General features: G+C 42.1%; 1 protein-coding gene across 1 annotated transcript in view; it reads left to right on the top strand.

Annotated features, from left to right (window-relative positions):
* LOC135713373 (major facilitator superfamily domain-containing protein 8-like) overlaps positions 1–2034 on the top strand; it is a 115053-nt gene extending 113019 nt beyond the window's left edge. Inside the window, exon 4 of the transcript XR_010518725.1 lies at positions 2022–2034. The gene's annotated coding sequence lies outside the window, so the exon portion shown is untranslated. The remainder of the gene's footprint in view (positions 1–2021) is intronic.
* Positions 2035–22525: the final 20491 nt, after the last annotated feature.

The raw sequence follows: 22525 nt of genomic DNA, 5'->3' as shown, positions 1-22525 counted from the left end.
CTAATTATGTGCCACACGGTGATATCTCTTCCAGTGCAAGCAAACGATAAAACCGGGGAGAACCATCAGTGTCTCCAACAGTTTTTGCTCAGTGTCTTTATGCTATATGCAGCATCTTCTCCCGAGATGGGAAACGCAACCAAATGCTGCATAATAAGTGCAAATAAAAGCAAAAGTACCTACTCCTGGTCAGAACGAGGTGCCATTTGGTGGGGAAAAGATAAATATTAAAATTTAGCTCGTAAAAACGGATCTCTTTATGCTAAAGAGCGCGAGACCGAGCGTCCAAGCGCCATGCCACATCCAAGGATCGGTTTTGCCTCATGGTTGGAATGCCAAATGCGTAGGCTGACGCCAGCAGTGGTTGGTAGAATCGTGCTGGAACTGCCACAGGAAATATAAAACTGGAAGTGACAGGATTTTTAATGTTGCCATTTGTAGAGAGGCGGATCGCCGAGATTATCGGGAGCAGATTCCTTCTAGCAGCTCGTAAAGATGCAGTCAGTTGATTTTATCGGACATCTCCCAGGTGTAGTTGATATTCTGCGGATAATTTATGCACTGCCTGATGAGCGAAGGCAATGCAGACGGTGGCATTTAAGGCCTTGATGTTTGATTTATTTGTGATTTGAAATGCAATTCGCTTGGACTCAGGGCTTAAATTTTGTTCACAGCGGACAGCGATAACGATTGCTTCTGAACTCATTTTGTTAAGGTCATAAAATGCAACGGTTGCAACTGCTGATCTGCGCTATCGGTTACATAAACCAATTTATGGTAGTTTTGAATGGTAGAATTTGCATTTCAACCGTAAAAGCCAGCATATGTCCATACATTAAAGAGGGATCGGTTTGGAATGCTCTCAAGAGAAGATGTTGCGTAGGGTATTTGTTTTTCGCACTAAATATTTTTTACTTCTGTTTGTTATTCATGTCCGTTTCACTCATTTCTTATTACTCGATTATTCATAACTCATTCTTATCGACCCAAACTTCTCCGTTTCATGCATGTTAGTGTTACCGCAATTTTCGGTCAGGTTGTAGAATCAATTTCAAGCCTACAGACCCCAACAAACAATCGTCTATTGAAGAAACGACTTCTTGATGATTTTATTCAACTGCATGCTTAATAATACTTGCATTATTTTTTATAATAACTTCTGTTCACATTCCGTCTCGCACGCTGAGCCGGTCAAGTCGCATCGGTCTCGTTGTACGACACTAGTTTTTGAGTTTTTGAGTTTTTCCCCACGCGAGGGTTTTTTCTCGCCAAAGTTAGTTGGCATAGTGTTAAGACAACTAGTGCGCGAGTGAGGAAGCCGTTAATCATACGCCGAGCGCTTTGATTACGGTCCAGCTTTAACATCAACATCTGTAAAATCATCACCACTATCGGCCCATTGATAGCAACAACGAAAGCACGTTAAACTGCCTACCGAGGCGAAAGAGGCATACCAGCTGCAAGGCTATCGACCCAACAGCCGTTGGGGAATACAATAGCATCGCACCAGTCATCTGCCGTCTCAGTGCAATAAGTATACCGTGTCGCTTTGTTTTCACCAGTATCGCATCTTCCCGCATGGTCCAGTATTAGATTAGGCTGGGTCATAATTAGGGTGATCCAAAATCTTGTAAATAGTATATATCTATATTTTTTTTTCTTGATTTTTTTTTCTCGTACTATTTTTAAGTAGAGTATAGTTAGGGTGATCCAAATTTTTTTTTTCAATATATATATATATTTTTTTTCTAATTTTTTTTGTTTTTTTTTTTTGTTTCTTTCATATTACTCTTTAGTAGAGTAAAACTATATCATTTTTTTTTTTGTTTTTTTTTGCATTTTTATTTTTCTATTTTGATATTATTTGAAATTACTGTAATTATTTGTAAAATATTTACCAAAAACACCATTGCGGCGATATTTAACCGCAATGGATGAAAATGATAAAGGCGGGGGATGGTCGCTTTCCATCTCAGACGACGAAACTCTTAATTCCACCTCACACGGAAGTCTTGAGGAAGTTGTGGAAATGGAAACCCTTGACGTTCCAGTTGACTCGCTCTCCAGCAAAAATACTGGAGCATATCCCAAGAAAAGATATCGCCCACAACCCTCTTCCCCACCATCTCCTCCTCATCCACCTGCACCCCCCACACCATTGCCCCCGAAAACCTCTGCGCTTACCCAGAAGCCTCGAAAGGCCCATGGGTTGTTTTTTCCGGCCCAAACAAAAACCTTTGAACATTCCGAGGATCTCTAAGGATCTAACAACACATTTTTCGGCCGTTACCGATATTTTCAAGGTAACACCAATAAAACTGCGCGTTACCGTTGATGACCGGAAGCAGGCTAACCAAATTGTTGCGTGCGAGCTTTTTTCATTGGAATACCGAGTCTACATACCCAGTAGTGAGGTAGAAATTGAAGGAGTGGTCACCGAAGCGAGTTTGACTAGTGATGATATCTTGGGTCCCGATTCCTTCGGAATCTTTAAAAACCGTGCCCTGCCGAAGGTGAAGGTGCCTTCAAATGCAGTCAGTATCCATCGTAGGCTCCAAAAAAACGTATTCCTTGTCAAACTCGTTTCGTGTGACCTTTTCGGGTTCAGCGTTACCTCACTACGTCGCTATTGGCAAGGTTCGGCTGCCTGTACGTCTGTTTGTACCTCGGGTAATGAACTGCTCGAAATGTAAACTTTTTTTTTTTTTTTTAATTCTTTATTTAAGAGATTTTTAGCCTTAGGCTAGTTCATCTCTAAACACGAAATGTAAACAACTTGGTCATCGGACTACTGCTCGAACAAACCACGCTGCGATCAGTGTGGCGAGCAACATCAAGAGGGCCCTTGCGGTGCTCCTCCAAAATGCGTGTACTGCAAGGAAAGCCTACCCTGACTGACTGCCCGAGGTATAAACAGCAGGGAGAAAAACTTAAGCGGTCTCTGCAAGCTCGCTCCAAGAGAACACTAGCAGAACTCTTGAAGAATACCGCTTCATCTTCTCAGACCACACCAAAAAACAGTAACACGTTCTCCATTTTGCCAATTGATGATCTAGACTCTGACTCAGAGGGCGGTGAGGGTAGTCCGTTTGTCTTTAAAGGCAATACGAGAAAACGAGCAAAACAACACACCACCGAAAAGCCTCGTAAGGCCACTCGTACGGAACACCCTTCCACCTTGGAAAAATCAAGAGGTAACGGAAATTCACCGAAACCCATTCCACCGGGTTTTCAACCTTGTAATTATGACAAGAACTTTCCGTCACTTCCAGGATCATCTAAAACCCCAGATGTTCCAGTTTTTCGGCCAGAAAAGCAGCTGAATAATCAGCAAGAACATGCCCCCATGTTCACGTTTTCTGGTATTGTGGATAGCTTCTTCAGTATATTCAATGTCTCTGACTCAACGAGGAGCATTATTAATTTAGTGCTGCCAATGGTGAAAACTCTTCTGAAGCAACTAGCTTCTAGGTGGTCCTTCCTTGCATCGATCATATCCTTTGATGGATAATTCTCCGAATGAGGTCGGGGATATGATCTCTGTTCTTCAGTGGAACTGTAGAAGTCTTATGCCAAAACTTGACACATTTAAATTTTTAGTTAACAACTCACTTTCTGATGCATTTGCCCTTTGTGAAACATGGCTCTCTTCAGACAACGATCTTGCTTTCCACGATTTCAACATTATACGCCTTGACCGCGCAGATTCGTATGGAGGGGTGCTTCTGGGGATCAACAAGCTCCATTCCTTCTATAGAATCGATCTGCCTTCAGTGACAGGCATTGAAGTAGTTGCATGTCAGGTTAATATTCGAGGTAAATGCCTCAGTATTGCCTCAGTATATCTTCCACCGAAAACCGCGATCTCTCGTCAAAGTTTCGCGGATATCTGCACGGCTATGCCGGAGCCACGGTTGATCTTGGGAGATTTTAACTCTCACGGCACAGGCTGGGGGGAACTGTACGACGACAACCGCTCAACCTTGATATACGATATGTGCGACTTCTTCAAAATGACAATTCTAAACACCGGGGAAGCAACACGAGTAGCTAAACCTCCAGCAAAAATAAGCAGATTAGACCTCTCACTTTGTTCGAGTTCACTATCGTTGGATTGCTCGTGGAAAGTAATTCAAGATCCCTACGGTAGTGACCATTTGCCAACCAAAATTTCTATTACCAATGGTTCATCTTCTACTCGTTCGGTCGACATCGCGTACGATCTTACGAATAACATTGACTAGCGAAAATTCGCGACCGCGGTTCTTGATGCCAGTCAATCGGTTGACGTACTTCCTCCGCTGGACGAGTACTCCTTTCTCGCGCGTGTCATCATCGATTGTGCGCTGCGAGCACAGACGAAACGCGTTCCGGGTGTTTCCGTCCGCAAGCGACGTGGTGGGATAAGGATTGCACCAACGCGAACAGCGAGAAGTCCGCCGCGTTTAAACGGTTCCGCAAACACGGCAAGGTCGGGGATTTCGAGCGGTACACCGACCTCGAGAAAACTTTTAAGGACTTAATTAAAGCAAAAAAACGCGGTTACTGGCGTCGGTTCGTCGATGGTTTGTCGCGAGAGACTTCCATGAGAACACTCTGGAATGTCGGCAGGAGAATGCGAAACGCGTCATCACCGATTAACGAAGACAAGGAGTACTCGGACAGTTGGATATTCAGCTTCGCGCGGAAAGTTTGCCCGGATTCGGTGTCGGTTCAAACCAACGTTCGTGATCGTCCGTCGGGTAATAACGAAATAGATTCCCCGTTTTCGATGGTGGAATTCTCACTTGCTCTCCTTTCATGTAACAATTCAGCTCCAGGAATGGATAGAATCAAGTTCAACTTGCTTAAAAATCTCCCAGATGTCGCGAAGAGACGCTTGTTGAACTTATTCAATCAATTTCTGGAGCACAACATTGTTCCGGATGACTGGAGGCAAGTAAGAGTTATCGCCATTCGAAAACCCGGTAAACCCGCGTCGGATTATAACTCGTACCGTCCCATCGCGATGCTGTCCTGTATACGGAAATTGTTGGAGAAAATGATTCTTTTTCGTCTAGACAAATGGGTCGAGTCGAATGGTTTACTTTCAGATACGCAATTTGGATTTCGGAGAGGCAAAGGAACGAGCGACTGTTTTGCGTTGCTTTCAACTGAAATTCAACTGGCCTATGCGCAAAAACAGCAAATGGTTTCAGTTTTCTTGGACATTAAGGGGGCTTTTGATTCTGTTTGTATCGATGTCCTTTCGGATAAACTCCACGATAGTGGGCTTTCACCAATTATGAACAACTATTTGAGCAACTTGTTGTCTGAGAAATATATGAGCTTCTCTCATGGAAACTCGACAACTTCACGAATTAGTTACATGGGTCTCCCCCAGGGCTCATGTTTAAGCCCCCTTCTTTATAATTTTTATGTAAAAGACATTGATGGTTGTCTTGATGAAAATTGCTCGCTTAGGCAGCTTGCAGATGACGGGGTTGTGTCCGTTATAGGGCCAAGTGCACCGGACCTGCAAGGACCATTGCAAGATACCTTAGACAATTTGTCTACTTGGGCAATGAAGCTGGGTATCGAATTCTCTCCGGAGAAAACTGAGTTGGTTGTTTTTTCTAGGAAGCATCATCCTGCACAGTTACAGCTTCAACTAAAGGGTAGAACAATCACTCAAAGTATATCTTTCAAGTATTTAGGTGTCTGGTTCGATTCCAAAAGTACGTGGGGAAAACATATTGCGTATGTGAAACAAAAATGCCAACAAAGAATCAATTTTCTTCGTACAATTACCGGAACTTGGTGGGGAGCACACCCGGAAGATCTGATCAGGTTGTATCGAACAACCATCTTGTCGGTTCTAGAGTACGGAAGCTTCTGCTTTCAATCCGCGGCGAAAACACATATCTTGAAGCTGCAACGAGTTCAATACCGTTGCCTCCGAATCGCGCTTGGCTGTATGCACTCGACGCATACGATGAGCCTCGAAGTACTCGCGGGTGTTCTTCCACTGACACATCGTTTCGCGGAGCTGTCCTTTCGGTTTCTTATCCGTTGTGAAGTAATGAACCCATTGGTAATAGAAAACTTTGAGAAGCTGCTCGACAGAAATCCTCAAACAAGATTCATGAGTCTCTATTACGATTACATGACGCTGGAGATTGGCCCTTCTTCATTCAATTCCTCTCGTGTTTGCCTCCAAGACTTTTATAGTTCCTCTGTAAATTTTGATCTGACCATGTTGCAAGAAATCCGTGGAATACCAGATCACCATCGGTCGATGGTTGTTCCCTTAATTTTTGCAAACAAGTACCACCATGTTAGTAACAATAAAAGTTTTTTCACAGATGGGTCAACTATAAACGCTTCCACTGGATTTGGAGTATTCAACGAATTTCATTGCGCCTCATATCAACTGCAAAAACCCTGTTCCGTATACGTTGCGGAACTAGCAGCCATATTTTACGCAGTAGAGCAAATTGCCTCACTACCATCTGATCACTATTTTATTTTTACTGATAGCCTTAGCTCGTTGGAGGCTATTCGATCAATGAGGCCGATGAAGCACTCCTCGTATTTCCTGACCGAAATCCGAGCTAAATTGAGTACTCTATCTAACTGCTCCTATACTATCACCTTAGTTTGGGTCCCATCTCATTGCTCAATTCCGGGTAATGAGAAAGCGGACTCGCTAGCTAAGGTGGGCGCTATGGAAGGCGATATTTTTGATCGACAAATCGCCTTTGCGGAATTTTTTTCAATTACCCGTCAGCACGTCCTCACCAACTGGCAACAAAAATGGAATGAGAGTGATCTGGGAAGATGGTTACATTCTATTCTCCCAAACAAGCCATGGTTCAAAGGATTGGACATGAGCCGTGACTTTATACGTGTCATGTCAAGGCTCATGTCCAATCACTACTCGTTAGACTCGCATTTCTTCCGAATCGGGCTCGCAGGCAGCAATTTGTGCGCTTGTGGTAGTGGCTATCACGATATCGACCACGTGCTTTGGTCATGCACCCTACATTATGTTGCTAGATCCGAGTTATCCGCATCCCTCAGGGCCCGAGGAAAACAACCTATGCGGCCCGTTAGAGACATCTTGGCGAGCCGAGATCTCGAATATTTTAATTTAATTTATGTGTTTTTAAAACGGATCGATCTGAGGATTTAGTAGTTAGTGTCATCTTGTGTTCTCTCAAGTTGCTAGGTCTCCATCGGTGTACCCCCATGTTTGTCTTTTTCTCCAGTATGTCGCTTAGTTCTAGATCAAGAGCACATTGCTCTAAAAAACCTTGTGTTCTCAATCCCTACCCTGCCACCCGTTTGTTACAATTTGTTACCCCTAACCTCGAGAAAGCCACGAGTAATCGGCCCCCGCTTTACTAACGTTAGTTTTAAGTAATTTTGTACCCAAACAATGAATATCGGCTCCGCAAAGCTACGGCAAATGAGCCTGGAAAAATAAACGCATTAAAAAAAAAAAAACTTCTGTTCAGGATTTTTTTTAAAGGTTATTGTACTTCCATGTACTAAACTATATGATTTTTCATCATTTTGCCAAACTTCATCAACCATATCGGTGTGATAAGGCAAAAACATTTCCATTCAAATGCATCATGGAATCTGTGATAAATTTGATTTGGAATTCCAATTTCAATTTATCCTCACAACACACAATTAGTTTGTTCCAGTTATCGCAGAAGGAAACGAATCATTATTTCCTGCAATCGGACGCCAAAAACAGCATAACATGACCACAGAACAACATTTGCCGCCGAAAAAAAAAAAAAAACAATCCAATTGATGTAAATATTCCCGGTACCATTACCGATGAGTGAAATGGAGCATACGCAAACTGGACCACGTTTTGACAACAACAACATCAACAACTGCAACAACTCAAACCAGCCCAGGCCCATTCGTTGCTCGCTTTCAGCTGGTGCACTTTTGTGCATATCAAATTTACATCAACCCCACCTTTGTGATGCGATGACCCGTTCGTTGGTTGTTGAAATCGTTTGGCCCATCAGCAGCAGCAGCAAATCCACAAGGATGGGGAGTTTGTTTTTCGGATCGCATGTTTTCCAACTCCACACAGTACAAAACGAGTGTATTTTGTCAACCGAAAGCAAATTCTGCAATTCAAAATAGCCCTCTCTCCCCACGAACCACGGATTGATGGGCCATGGAGGGAACGGGGATGAGTGCCGGACGAGAGACATTCGATGCAAATTACTGGAAATTATTTATGTTGTTCGCGATACGGGTGAAAGAATCAATCTTGTGCAGTTCTGTTTTTTTCGCTGCTGCGCTGACCCAAGCATTTGTTGTTGGAGGGGCAACAATGGAATATTCATGTTGGAAATGGCCCTGATTGTTTACATACGACGTGCGACAATGGGCAGGAAAAATACATGTTTTCCCTTCCAGGTATGCAGCGATGGTTCTGTGCAATTGCGAAAAACGTTTATTTAAATAACCTGTATTTGTTTTCAACAGTTTTAAAACCATTCTCTGGAATCACATTTTTTTTTTCAATTTTCGGTAGCATTTCGTCACAGGAATTTATTGATGAATTACCAACAATGCATACTATCATTCTTCATCGTTCCCATTTCCAACAGGAACTTAACGATAAAAACGCAACCCTCCCTATCATTTTTTCCCGATACGAAGGAAATTTTCCAATTCCCCAAGTGTGACCTCCCATAAATATCACAACCAATGGCATAAAAATGATTAGTGGTCATTGTGAGAAATCACAGCAAATAAATGTCACTCCTTCCGGAAACAATTCCCCTTAAAAGCCAAGAATCACATCCCTGCACACATTTCTCATTTGTGCAAAAGTGTGCAGTTTGTAGAATGAACCGCTGCTCATACCCATACTTCATATTTATAGCCCTAGAAAACAATAAAAGTGCTGCTTCGTAAGTGCACTTTCTTGCAGCATGCAACTCTTGGTAGCGCATTCCGGCCAGTAGCAACGACGAAGCCATCACATTTTGTCGAAGAAAGCTCGTGTGGCATGCAGTAAGCAGCCAACAAAAAACTTGAAAATGAAAAATTTAAATCAATAATGGTTTTGAGAAAGGACGAAAGTAGGCACGCCGTGGCGAAAGAACAAAACAGCGCGATTTTTTTTTCTTCTGACGGACACAATGCTCCTCCTCGTTGAGGCGCTGAAGATGATAAATTGCAGTGTTCATTCCGTAATTTCGTACGGTCACATGTGATGGCGTGGCCACAGGGTATTTTTTTTCGCTGACTCGGGATGTACACATGAGTTCGTATCCTTTTATGCACTGTTCAATAAATGAAACCTCTGAGCGTCTCTTGTGCCTTTTGCAACATTGAAGTCCTTTATGATTTTTAGAAAGCGCAATATAAAGAAATGCGACTCCATCAGCAAACCAAATCTGCTCCCGTGCTGACCTCGTTCCCTTTGACGATGACGAAGACGACGACGGTGGCGGAGGAAATGAAGTACTTTTCCGCAGTTTTACAGTTATCAGACACACATGTGCAAACCGGGTGATTCATGATTGCTCACATATGTCTTCTCCTCGGTGCGTGGTCCTCGTTGATTTTCGGGACAGCATGGGAGGGGCGGAGATTCGCAGAACCGCACCCGACCGCACATGCTTTGGTCTTCCGATATATGGTCCGATGATTAATATCGAAGTCATAAAACGTGATGAATAGCGCCTGCCTACAGAACGATTTTTTTTAATATAAAAATAATGCCCTGAAACGGCAGTCAGTTCGGATGTGCCATTACAGAGCAAAACATTGGATAGAAATAATAATAAAAAAATCACTCCGTGCGGAGCTTCGCATTGAAAACAACCGAGTTTTGATTGCGAAACTTTTGTCTGCCATTATGATTGGAATACCAACAATTGAAGTGGGCTCTTTGGCAAGCAATAGTCGCTGAATAATGCATCAGCCAGTAGCGGCAACCATCATCAAGAACCTCAGCTTCACGATTTTTGGCAAATGTGGCACACCATCAATTCATAATTTATTGACCGTTGCGGTAAACTGCCGATTGCTTTATGGCTCCAGCTTGGGCAGGTCAGTTCAGGTCGTCATATAGATAATAAGGGAGTATTCTATTGTTGTCTGAATTAAGAGCTCATTTGTATACATATTGTACAAACCTCACTTTATTCTAGCTTAGATTACACTCTCTTATAAATTAATAAACGAGTTGCTGTTCAAGCAAGCACTGCTCTTCAGTGTACTACAGTTAACGGTTAAATCACTCGAGAGATCTTTGTTGCGTATGCGCTCTCTGAGTACTCCCATGAACAAGACTAGCGCTCTCTTGGATATGAAGAGATTCTTCTTCAACCTGGCTTTGTCGATCTTCCAAGAGCCGCTCACTGTTTAAATAGTTGTTTTGAAGAAACTTCCACATTAAGTAATCAAAAGCATTCTGTACCAACCAATGCTTTCATTAACGTGGCAGGCACATAGTACTCTGTGTCTAGGGAAGTTGAAAAAAAGTAGAAGGGTCTCTGCCTAGGGGCACGAACGGAAGCTATACGTAGGACCTCTAGTGAACGGAATAAATGTGAAGAGCATTTAGTTCTTTTAACTGATCAATTATTTATTATCTCAACTCTTTCCGTTTTTGAATTGTAGGGGTACAAATTTGTAGTTATCTTTTTCAAAGAGAAAGTTGATCAAAAGAATCAATCAAAATCACTTGCACCCCTGCTTCCAAGTTTGGTTACAAGATTACAACTCTGGAGAGCATTTTGTGTGGTCGTTGGGGACTTGTGGTTCTGAATGTGGACAAACAAGCACAGATAATTTATCTGTGCTTATTTGTCCATATTCAGACAACTCTTTACTGATGTAAGTTTGATGGCCCTGAAAAGGGTCGTTTTATTGAAGAGGACATCCATGATCACTTACGTTTGGCGTGTTTAGTGTAGGTGACAGCATCACGGACCTCATTTTCCAGGAACACCTTCAGAACACCTCGTAGATCAGACCGGAGATACGTTTTACACCACCACGGCGAACCAGACGACCGATGGTGGTTATCTCGAAGAACTTTGCGATGACACTTGGTGCCTCCTTTACCAGTCCTTTTCCTCCTTTGCCACGACCAGTCAATTGTTGCTTGTTAGGTGTGAAAGAGTGGACTAGCCACCACCTTCCTACTGCTGCTATTGCTGTTCACCACGCCGTCTGAAGTGAATATGAGCTAATGCCATACAGCAGCGCTCTTTTATATCTTTTCAGGTTAAAGCAGAATGATGTGTAACCAAGTGGTATAAAAACTACAAAGACTCCTCCCATTATGAGTAGTTTGCTATCAAGTAGCGACACTGGTTCCTTTCATTTTGCGTAGGTTTGCCACTGGCAACATTTTGAAAGTTAGCGGCGGCGGTAGTGAAGTGGTAGGCGTGATTACCTCTCATCCCAGCAGGCCTGGGTTCAATCTCAGTCGCACCGGCATGTTCTGAGGCACAACATATCTGATCCCACCTTCCTTCGGGAAGTAAAGCCGTTGGTCCCCTGTTCATGAGTTGATGGGTCGATATGTAGGGTCCAGGTGTGGGAGCTGCCTCCCTGGCGTCGGTAGCATTGGAGCTCAGTATGGAAAACAAATCTCGCGTCACTTTTCAATAGGTCCTATCTACATTGATTGATTCTCTTCATCGACACTCTCTTTCGTAAATAACTCGGCTTCACAAATGTTTCCTGCCGTCGTCTTCGTTGAATTAGATGCTAGATTGTTGCTTCTTCCATCGAAAATATACGGCCGTGGCGATTCAAAATTGATCAAGATTGATCAAAATAATTTGTAGCCCTGCTTCCAGTTTGAGCATTTTGTGTGGTCGTTGGTTCTGAATATGGACAAACAGGCAGATGAATTCTATTCCTACTCTTTACTGTAATAAGCTTGGTGGCCCTGAAAAGAGCCGTTTTGTTGCCAAAGTTGGTGATGATTTAACCTCCGAAACCAAACAGAGTGCGTCTCTGTCACTTTAAAACGTAGATGACATCCATGGCCGCTTACGCTTGGCGGGTTTAGTGTAGGAGACTGCATCACGGATCTCATTTTTCAGGAACATCTTCACCGCGTAAATCAGACCGGAGATACGTCAGACACCGCCATGGCGAGCCAGACGACGGATGGTGGATATCTTGAAGAATTTGCCTTTGGTTCTGATTATGGCGATGAGTATGCACAATATTACGCAATCCCATCCTCCCTATTCGCACGCGCCCGAGGATCGGTGTCGAGTGCCACTTCGACTTGTTTCGTCTACTTACTACTCTCTGACAACTGTGCTGGGGAAGCAGCATATGCATGTAGGTAATTGGTGGATTTGTTGGTTAATTCGACGCTTTTGGAGAATCCTGGACATTTACCAGTTTTTCAATAGTTTCTTGTTAAAAATCAACATTAGAAAGCATTGTTATCGATGCGTAGTCATATTTCTGATCGATTGGTGATAAAATGAAATTGGGCAGCTGAGTTATTAACGTTCAAAATCTTTCTTAATTTGTTACATGTTCCATTTTCGGTTTTCACAAAGTGTACCCCCATATAGAAATCAAAGACGTAGTCCTACGTAAAAAATAAAAAAATTCTATCCCCATAAATTTTCTAGATAGGACCAGGAACAGAACCCATCGTTTCCAGCTTGATAATACCATGTCCTAACTGACTAAACTATGTCTGAGGTGAACCAATCTGGAATTAAACTCATGACCTCTTGAACAGTAAGCAAAACCGGTCGCTCTAAGGCCTCCAGCTCTACACATAACTCTTAGCGATGGAAAAGCCTGAGGCTTAAAATCACTTTAATAAATTTTTAAAATAAATTCCTCACAACAGCACAAACCACTTCGAATGCAGGCAACATGAAGCAATATTAAAGTGGAATCAGATTGATAAATAATGTGTCGTGTTTAGAAAATAGATGAAAATATAAACTAAAGAAACGCCGCGCTCCTTAAAACTCTGCAATTTGAAGCCTTGAGTTGAACCCACAATCTTCTGCTCAGTAAGCAAAAATGGTCGCCACTAGGCCACCGAGTATATCATATAACATCACACAATTTATGATCAAGTTGTGCGACGTCGTAAACTGTTTCACAAATCGAATCATCATAATTCGAATAAATCATCGAAAAAATTAAACCATGATTTCTGGACGAGAACGAGACGCGTGAATTCCCAAAGAAATCTAAATTCAACTACTCTTTACACACATATGCAGATTTGTGCCATTAGGTGAGAAAACCATTGTCTGGAAATTTCAGCTTATTCGGACGTAGCACGAGCTGGCGCTTTTTGTTTTAAGTTTAGAGGGATATCGGTTGAAATGCATGAAGAAATAACATCCCTTTACTCTTTCGTGCAACTGGTTCAGTAAACTCTATAATCCTCAGAATTTCAGCACATGTAGCTTAAACTAGAGGGAACTAATTTGTTCAAGACAGCATCGCGATTCAAGTTATTATTATGGATATGTTCACGAATGAATTTATATGTGCCTTTTGTTCGTATATTTGCAACAAAATACAAATACAAGCCTTATTTTCAATTTGATACATACATAGGATGACCTTAGCTTTCACATGAAACTGGTTTAATAAAAATCGATCCACAGTTACACAATTTTAAGCACTAAAAATAGGCTAAAAATTCTTATTTTCACCCTATACTACCCGAAAATTATGTGTGCCGTGAAACCTGAATTTTAAGATATTGAATTGACTGCTTTGTTTTGAACATAATTCCCGTGGTCCGCTGTCAAGATAGATATGCACTGTAATACAATGGTATTTGAAGTGCAATCGCTCTTCAACTTCATGGAGTTCATTTTGTACTTGGTGGCAAGGGAAAAGGGTTGGAGCCTATTAATTAAATTACTCATCCCGGCAAACCAACAGCAGTATATGGTAGAGGAAGTTTACTTGATCTGATGGTGTAGTTAGTTATCTTGGACGTGTTGTTATTCGTGAGAAACCGAAGTTTAAAGTAATTGCTTACAATTGATTCATTGACCCTTTTCACAAGTTTGTCTGGATATGTGGTGAAATTTGTGCATAGGAATGTTCAGCGACTGCTCAAATCTTCAAGATAGGGAGAACAATCGAGATATGAACCGTGAAAATCTCCTAAAAAAAATAAAAAAAAAACTACAAGGGACAGCCCTATGGGGTTGTACGCAATGGTGACGTAGGACTAATTCAAGAGCCACATGTGAAAAGGGCGTACAAACTTTTTGTAAACAAATTTTTGTATGCCCTTTTCTCGCCAACCGAGGGTCGCCCACGCAAACCAACAACATCATCGGGAAGGGGAAAGCTTCCCCTACCCGCTAATGTTAATGGTATGCGTTGATGTCATATGGATGGTGAGAAAAGGGCTGAAGAAGGTTTGTATACAAAAACTTGTATGCCCTGTTCACATGTTGTTCTTGAATTGGTCTTAAATATTGTTTGTTAACTGTAGCAGGAGCTTGTGTTTTGTGCGTGAATAGGAATTTGAGCGGGGTTCTCTCTGTTCATACTCTTTAGTATGACGCGCTTGACATACATGACCCACAGCAACTTACGAGTACTACTGATTCCGATCAATAACACTGCGACTTCTTCCTCCTTCTATGGATGCTCATGTCGGCTGCAGCTCGTTGCTTGCAGGCAGCCTTTCGTTGTGTACTGGAGAACACCACCACCACGCGGTGATTGGTGAGACCAGATGGAATTCAACTTTGAAATCCGTGTTAGGGAAATCGCATTTTGCAGGCTATCGGTGACAAAAAAATAAATATCATAGCAACAGTTGCACATTCATGCAATTTCCAATAGTTACATTTAAAAAAAAATTAAGGTCTTAATTTAAAAAGATGCGTAGGAATATTTCTGATCGATTGGTGATAAAATTATTGAAATTGGTCCAGGGGCAGCTGAGTTATTAACGTTTTTCACAGTTCTCACAAAGTGTACCCCCATATAGAAATTACAGACGTAGTTCTACGTCAAAAATCATCGGGATATGGAGAGTTAATAAAAGTAGACCAATACATGATAACTTGGCTATTAACATTTCATAGTTTTAAAAACTTTAATTTTTGAAGATCGAAGAACGAGTCATTAAAATGAAGTCGATTTTTTTTTAATTAACTGATCTAAAAATAAAGCCGTGACCCTCGTTTAATTTGCACGTACCTGCTCATATATGTTCACCTTTGTCGTCATTTTACAATACATTGTAAAATATCATCAGCTCAGACGAACAAAAACAAATGCAGTGCAGAACAGTTTCAATCTGACATAATGACCATCCAACCTCAACAGACGTCGCCTTTCGACGACACCGATGGTGGTCACATGTTTAGCAATCGACAACAAAAGGACATCAGATCACCGAAACCCACAAAAAATGCTCATGCAATTTGCTCCCTCCGAGACTCACGGGTGGTCAATTTTAATTGAAAAGTTAGATCGTCGAAGGGACACACACAGCTATCCAGCTCTATCTTGTCATGGAACGTTTATGCAGAACGGTGGCGATGAGAGACAGGCAGTGTAGGTTCACCGGAAGCGCCAAAACGAAAGGATATGTAAAGCAGATGTCAACCGTGTCGCCTCTTACTCTCGTGTTGATGCTCGAAAATTGAACCGAGCGCAAAAATCACCCCAATAGAGGTGCACACAAGTGGAAATTGGAAAACCACATCCCATTGATTGGATGATGGCTATCGGTGTTACTGGTTGGACAAGCTTCTCGGCGAAGGGGAAAATGTAATTTGAAAGGAAATGAGACTGTCCGGTTGATCTTTATCTTTCGTTTGAAAGTGCAATCGTTTTTGTGTTGGAATGCAATGCACTGATGATGATGATGATTACTACCATGACAGTAGAGCTTATTCCCTTTAAAATAGAAACACCCGATGAAAAGTTCCCATGAACTCATAAATTGTTGCGACTTTCAGCGACGGCTCCGGGGAGCAATCGAAGAACGCGTGCAGCGCTACAATTAAATTAAACGAATTAAAAAGCAGTTCTCGTTAACAAGGCGGAGGTCCTCCAGGGGCCCACCTTGGAATCGAACGCGAACGCGATTATTGAATTTATAGAGTGCTCGATAACGCCCTCGCTGAGCTTCGCCGATGCCGCATTCAAAGCAATACTAACTACAAAGTGTTCGCGTCCTCCAAATGAAAAAAGTAAACACATACAATCGGTGAAATTTCCATATAAAGCTTAATTTCGATCCATATAAGCCAGTACGGGGCGGGCGAAAGAAAAACGACCAATCTTTCGAGGGCTCATTTGTACGCCACCGCGGCGGCGACGGTCGTCGGAAGGTAAAGCTCCCTTGGTCTCACCGTCGGTCGTCGTCGTGATATCTGATTGAAACTGAAGTCGAACAAATGTGCATCGATGTTCCTGATCTTCTGCGATGGGTTCCGCACTAGATGCGGGTAAGAAGCAATCCAAAATGAAAGCTACATTTCCATGCAACTTTGTTGCAACAACGTCGCTGTGGGTTGTAGGGTTCGAATGCGTTTTTCCCACTAGCAGTTACCTACAAAGAGGGAAGTTCATAGCAAAGGTACGCAAGCACAGAACACAGCTAGGGCAACGTGTGCTCTCTACATATAGATGTGGGTGAGAAAAGGTGATCACTTTCCTTGGTGTGGAAGCCTCCGGTGTTCTTTTTTGATGCAGATATGGTGAGTAATGGGTTTTGCTCGATTGGAAATGTAAATTAATGTAGCAGCAAAGTTACATGACATGCATCGAATGGGATCCTGACATTGAACTGTGAAATAATTGACAGCCGTGTAGATTACATTGCTTCTAGGTAAATGACATGTGTAGAACATATTGAATTTGCAAGATGAATGTTAATACTCTGATGATGGGATCGATGTATTCCATAGCCATGGGTCTCAAGATGTTACAATTTGTACGGGTGGTTGAGTGCTCCGGTTGAGTGACCTGTAGCCCAATCTCGTCAAAGACTAGGCTGTACTGGTTCACGGCAAGATTCTTCAATTGATGCTATTCTGATAGATTTTTTTAACCTCAGACAATGGTATTTTGTAATATTTTTTATAGCTTTGTATATTTATAAAGATATTTTTAATTTAACAGTTGACATTTTAGATCGTTCAATGATTTAAATTTATTCTACTTATTCTTAACTCTGAGCTGTGAAAAACAACGGATTTATTGTCCGTCCTGTCATGGCGGAGGTAGAAGTGCTATTGTACTGTATAGTTTACTTATTTATTGTACATAAGACTTGATGGCAATAACTAATGATCAAAACAATTTACGAACGAATGGCGACATCTATTGGTAAAAACAGAAACTATTTCGTTAGGGTATAGGCGGTAAATGTCGCTTACATGAATGGTTTTAGTTTTGAATTGCTTTTATCTGTCGGCATTGCATGTATTCCATATCTGAATTGAACGTACAATGATGACACTGTTGCCACTTTATTATTCAATGTTGATCGGAGTAGAAAAGGCACACTGCTGCAGACATGCATTCTGATGAATATTCGGCGTACATGCTTGCCCGTGGATAATGAGCATCCACATCTAACCAAATTCAGAGCCGTTTGTAGCGATTCTATGACATTCCCTAGAATACCATTCACCCGAAAAACATTCACCTGACCAGACGTTCACCCAAATGTAAAAAAAAATCCCGAAATAATAATAATGTAATGAGTAAAATAGATAAAATAGAGTAAATAGAAAGAATCAAGCGGCACGATCTTTAGGTCGTCCATCCAGCTTCTTGGCTTCGTCGATGACTTCGACATCATGGTACGGAACTTTGAAACGATGGCGGATTGAACTTGCCATCAACGCATGGAAGGCGAAGTATATGAGAGGAAGATGTTTTAGGCTCCCACCCTGCGTTCCGATTAACGATGATGAAATGGTGGTGTTCGACGAGTTCAAGTATTTGAGCTCACAGGAAGGGAATCGTGCCTACATTGGACTCCGGAGGACGCTCCAACGTGCCCTTGGTGTTTTTGAACTGAAGGTGTGCAGATGCTGGGAGAACTATACATCGTCTGGGTCACGTCGGTCTGGCCACGTCGTAGGAATGCTGGACGACGACCCAATGAAAATGATTCTCGAAAGCGAACCAACAAGAAAAAGAAGAAGAGGCGTGCAGCGGTGGATCGACCAAGTAGTAGGTGACCTACATACTACACGCACATAACATATGTGGAACTCCATGCAACTTCAGCTGACTCAAACTTGACCCCTTTTTTGTTCTGCCTCAGTGGTATAACTGGCATAGTTGGACATCGATCTGTGAAAATAAAATTTTCGTGAAATCGATTCATAAAGACCAATGTCGAAAACATAAATAATGGCTTCTTGCGTTAATGTCTCGTAGGAGGACTCTTTATCTACACAACCATGGTGTGGGTTTTCTTGAAGGAGTTTTTATTTTCGAGAAATTCGCACAAAAAGTAATTGTTTACATTTACAGCATTGGCCCTTACGAAAGTAAGCATTGGCGTTGACGGCGACTCTGCAACTCTTTACTCCTGGTAAAATCCCATAAGCATCTGACAATCTGTGCATGAAATCTAGCGGACTTTGTCTTATCTCTTCATTCCTCCAGCAAACCGCCGTTTATTCACGTAAAGATTTACAGAATCATATGGGATTTTCATAGGAGTGAAAGGGTAAGGAAATGTTCACCAAGTTTCACGCACAGACTGTCGTTTGCTTATGGGATTTTACCATAGAAGTGAAGAGTTACAGAGTGACCGAAGAGGCGAATTGTCAATAGTCACGGTAATGCGTAATGAGATGGTGTTCGTCCGCTGTTTAAATGCTTGACGGAGTTTGACGTGTGGGCTTTCTGTTTTTCGACTAGCTCGACAGGGGGTTTTTCAAAGGATTTTTAGATAGTATTTTCAAGTCGGTCAGAAGCCAATCAAGAGCGTTGTTATTTAGTACTATTGCCTATTTACAGATGCATTATTTCTTCATCCTTTTGGTTTGTTTTTTCCGTCGAACTTGTTTTCCGTGCTAAGCACCAATGCTCCCGACGTGCCAGGAAGGCAGCTCCCACACCTGGACCCTACCTATCGACCCATCACAACTCATGGACCAACGGCTTTACTTCCTATCCGAAGGAAGGCGTGATCAGAGTGTTATGCCTCAGAACATCCCGGCGGCGCCGACTGGGATTGAAACCAGGCCTGCTGGGGTGAGAGGTAATCACGCTTACCACTACACCACCGGCGCCGTTACATAGGATTCATGACGGAAATTATGTTAATTGAATATAACTTAATGCAAACAATTCGAAGATTTGAGGATTACGTTGAATAGGTGTAAAACTATCATTTTGTATGTGGTATGCTGAAATATTGTATACTGTGCTTTTAGTGAGTCAACTTATGATTACATCACGAAATATCCAGCTGATGCATATTAACGATTATTTTCGTTAGTAAATAGTGCTTAACTTTGATATAGCCAGCTAGGAGTCCCACACTGGGACCTTAGCCATAGTGGTCGACAAAAAAGTTTGATAAGATTGTGTGTAGCTCTTCTTTTGCCTTTTCAACCAACAAGGATCAACCTTACCGTGTTTTTTGTTACAAAGTAATCGGAGTAGTACTTTGTGTTGAGATTTTTGAAGAAATTTTCTATTGGTGGCAATTGAAAATCATAGGGAAATCTTGGATATTGCAGGTATCGATAAGCACTCGATTTCATTTATCGTTCTGCTTACAAAATTCTTGCGAATGGATCGATGCAAGGTCAGCTCGAAACACTGTTGCATATTTTTCAAATGGTACTTCTGACTCTTGTTCCAAATTTTGCTGCTTCTCTTTGGACATCAAAATGTAAGCATTTAATTCCAAATTAACGGGGAATTCTTGTAACAAAAAAGAACAGAATCTGCTAATAAGAAGGATGAATACTCAAAAGAATGTATTTCTCTAACCAACAGTACCAGTTTCATGGTCATCACATTGCAATAGAAATAAATTTCTATTGTTAGACGGATATTCTGCCACTATTCACATAGCAATCCCAAATCCTGTGAATTTTCTATCTACATGGGACAGTTATGCGAATAGCAGCAGAATATCCGTCTATCAAAATAAATTTATTTCTGTTGCAATGTGGTGACCTTGAAACTGGTACTGTTAGCTAGACAAATACATTCTATGGTCTAGATTAAGTGAGATGTGGTATAATCAGTCAATCTAGTCTACAGCATCACATTCAGCATTGTTCACGCTATCCTGGTTACGGCACCAACAAATGATCCACAAACTGATGTAAATATCAGAATAACATAATTTTCCGTAACGTGGGTAGATCACCTTTTCGTGGTACGTTACGGGAGTTTTTTGGCAACTTGCCCAGAAAATCTATTCTGGATTTCGATAAAACATGGGGAATAAATTGTCTCCAGTACCTCTAGGGCTCATATGTGTCCAGCTTCCTTTTTCCTATTAAAAATTTTACTTTGTAAAACCGTTCAATATAGCAAAGTGCCTGACATTCCTTAGGAAAGTCCCAGGGAACAATAGCGTCTCTCAATCTTTTCTCGTATTTAGCTTCCGATGTAACCGTACCGTGATTGGAACTCCTAAATGTATAACGTATCCATCCATCATTATATCAAATATGTAGAGTGGACAACCCTGAATGCTCAACCCAATAATTGAAGGGCTACAATTCACATATTCATTCGCCTCCTTAAAAACAATTTCCCAACCAGCTCTCACTGGCGAACTTAAACTTTCTCAAACAACTTTGGCAGCGTCAATCTCTTCCGGAATACCAGAACACCACGTTCGCTCTATAGCTATCGAATCGGGGATGAGAGCAAGCTGCTGCCCTCTAGAGTTGCAACGTTTTGCAGATTAAAAAATAATACTGTTTGAGCAAAAAATCGTGACAATTATCGGCTTGCATCGCGGACTGCCTCTCAATCATCAAGCTCTCGCTCGTCGTCGTCGTCGTCGTCGTTTGGTAACTCCAACCAAGCTGAAAGCAGCACATCATCATCCAAGGGGGATGTGTAGAACAAAAGCGATCCCAAACGCTAAAGTATGTGCAAACTGATATTACACTATACACAGCGAGAAGTACACACGGAGAGCTGTTGCTTCGGGCGCATATTATCCTGCCTCATGATGGTGCTTTTGCTGGAAGATGTACTGCATAGTGGGGAAAAAAAAATTCAAAATACCATACTTCAATCTCCGGACATGCATCAAAATTTTTCCCAAATTATGCCAAGTTTGTCACACTATCCCTCCGCCACTCTGTGGTTGCAGTAAGACTCCCGGCATCATCACATCTTCACAAAACGTTCGCGAATCGCCTGGCGTAGCGCAACGAGTGCGAAGAGTTTACTCTCGTTTCTCATTATCGTCGTTATTATAACGGTTATATTAGTTTTAACAGTTTCACCAAGAGCTTTCCTTTCGGTTTTCTGTGCTGAGCAAGGGGTATGATTTTCAAACCGAACGTCTGAGGTTTGGCCAAGAATCGTGAATCCACCCATCAGGCCATGCGTTCTTCCATACGAGGGGGAAGAATTTGAATCCAGCTCCTTCGGCAACTTGACTAAAGTCAAAGCGATTGTACCTCTTCCTGATTACCACGGCCACGAAGTTGAGAGCGAAAAAAAGGGTTTCAGTTACATAATGATATCTTACACCACGACTTGGTTCTGCTGATGTGGAATGAAAGGAATCGCACTCCACGCCGCCACCGCATCCCACTGTTGATATCATCCGAGGCCCAAGTCGTTGGATACCAATAATTGCCACCTTGGTCTCCACACTCCGCTCGTCCACGGCAATTTCAATTCCCAACAGCTGGCTCATTTTGCTCTAAATTATATCCTACACGTTATAAATAAACGCACTATCAATTTAATATTTACTTAAACTCAGCGCGTCGAAACTCCCCTCAATGCCGCACGGCAGAGTGGGAATCGTGAAGAACAAATCCGCGAATCTCCGCCGAACCTTTCGACTGTTTGTTCTGCCTTATCCACGGATTCGTCTTTTATCGTGGGTAAATTAAATTAAATGAGGGAGAGAACAAGAGCTAAATACCACATGCTATCATTGGAGTGCTCATGAGCGCAAAGGGCTTATACCGGTCGCTGTGGGGAAGACGATGTCAATTTGCTTGACTCGAGCTCAGACGGAAGAATGCTATTTTTGTGCGAATTATCCAGATTATTGCTTCAGCAACGGATCGCGTTGTTTATCGCACACAGACAGAGCTCTGAGAACGTGCGCGCGCCCGCACGGATAAAAGCCCAACGGCAGGAGCCAGCTCTGCAACGACCGACGGCGGCGACAACAACGACCGTGCGGGAAAAAAAAACGAGATAGCTGACGATTTTCGAGAATTTAGGATGTGTTGGGAATGCAATTATTCGATATCGAAAGGTGTAGGTCACGTTCTCGTTTCTTGACACCCGGTATCGGGTTTGTTTGGAAATAGGT

Source organism: Ochlerotatus camptorhynchus, unplaced genomic scaffold (assembly GCF_037179485.1).
Source record: "Ochlerotatus camptorhynchus isolate MF236.1 unplaced genomic scaffold, CSIRO-AGI_Acam_v1.1 ptg000551l, whole genome shotgun sequence".
Lineage (NCBI taxonomy): Eukaryota > Metazoa > Arthropoda > Insecta > Diptera > Culicidae > Ochlerotatus > Ochlerotatus camptorhynchus.
Note: the sequence above shows the minus strand (reverse complement) of the source record. Positions and strands in the feature narration are given on the sequence as shown.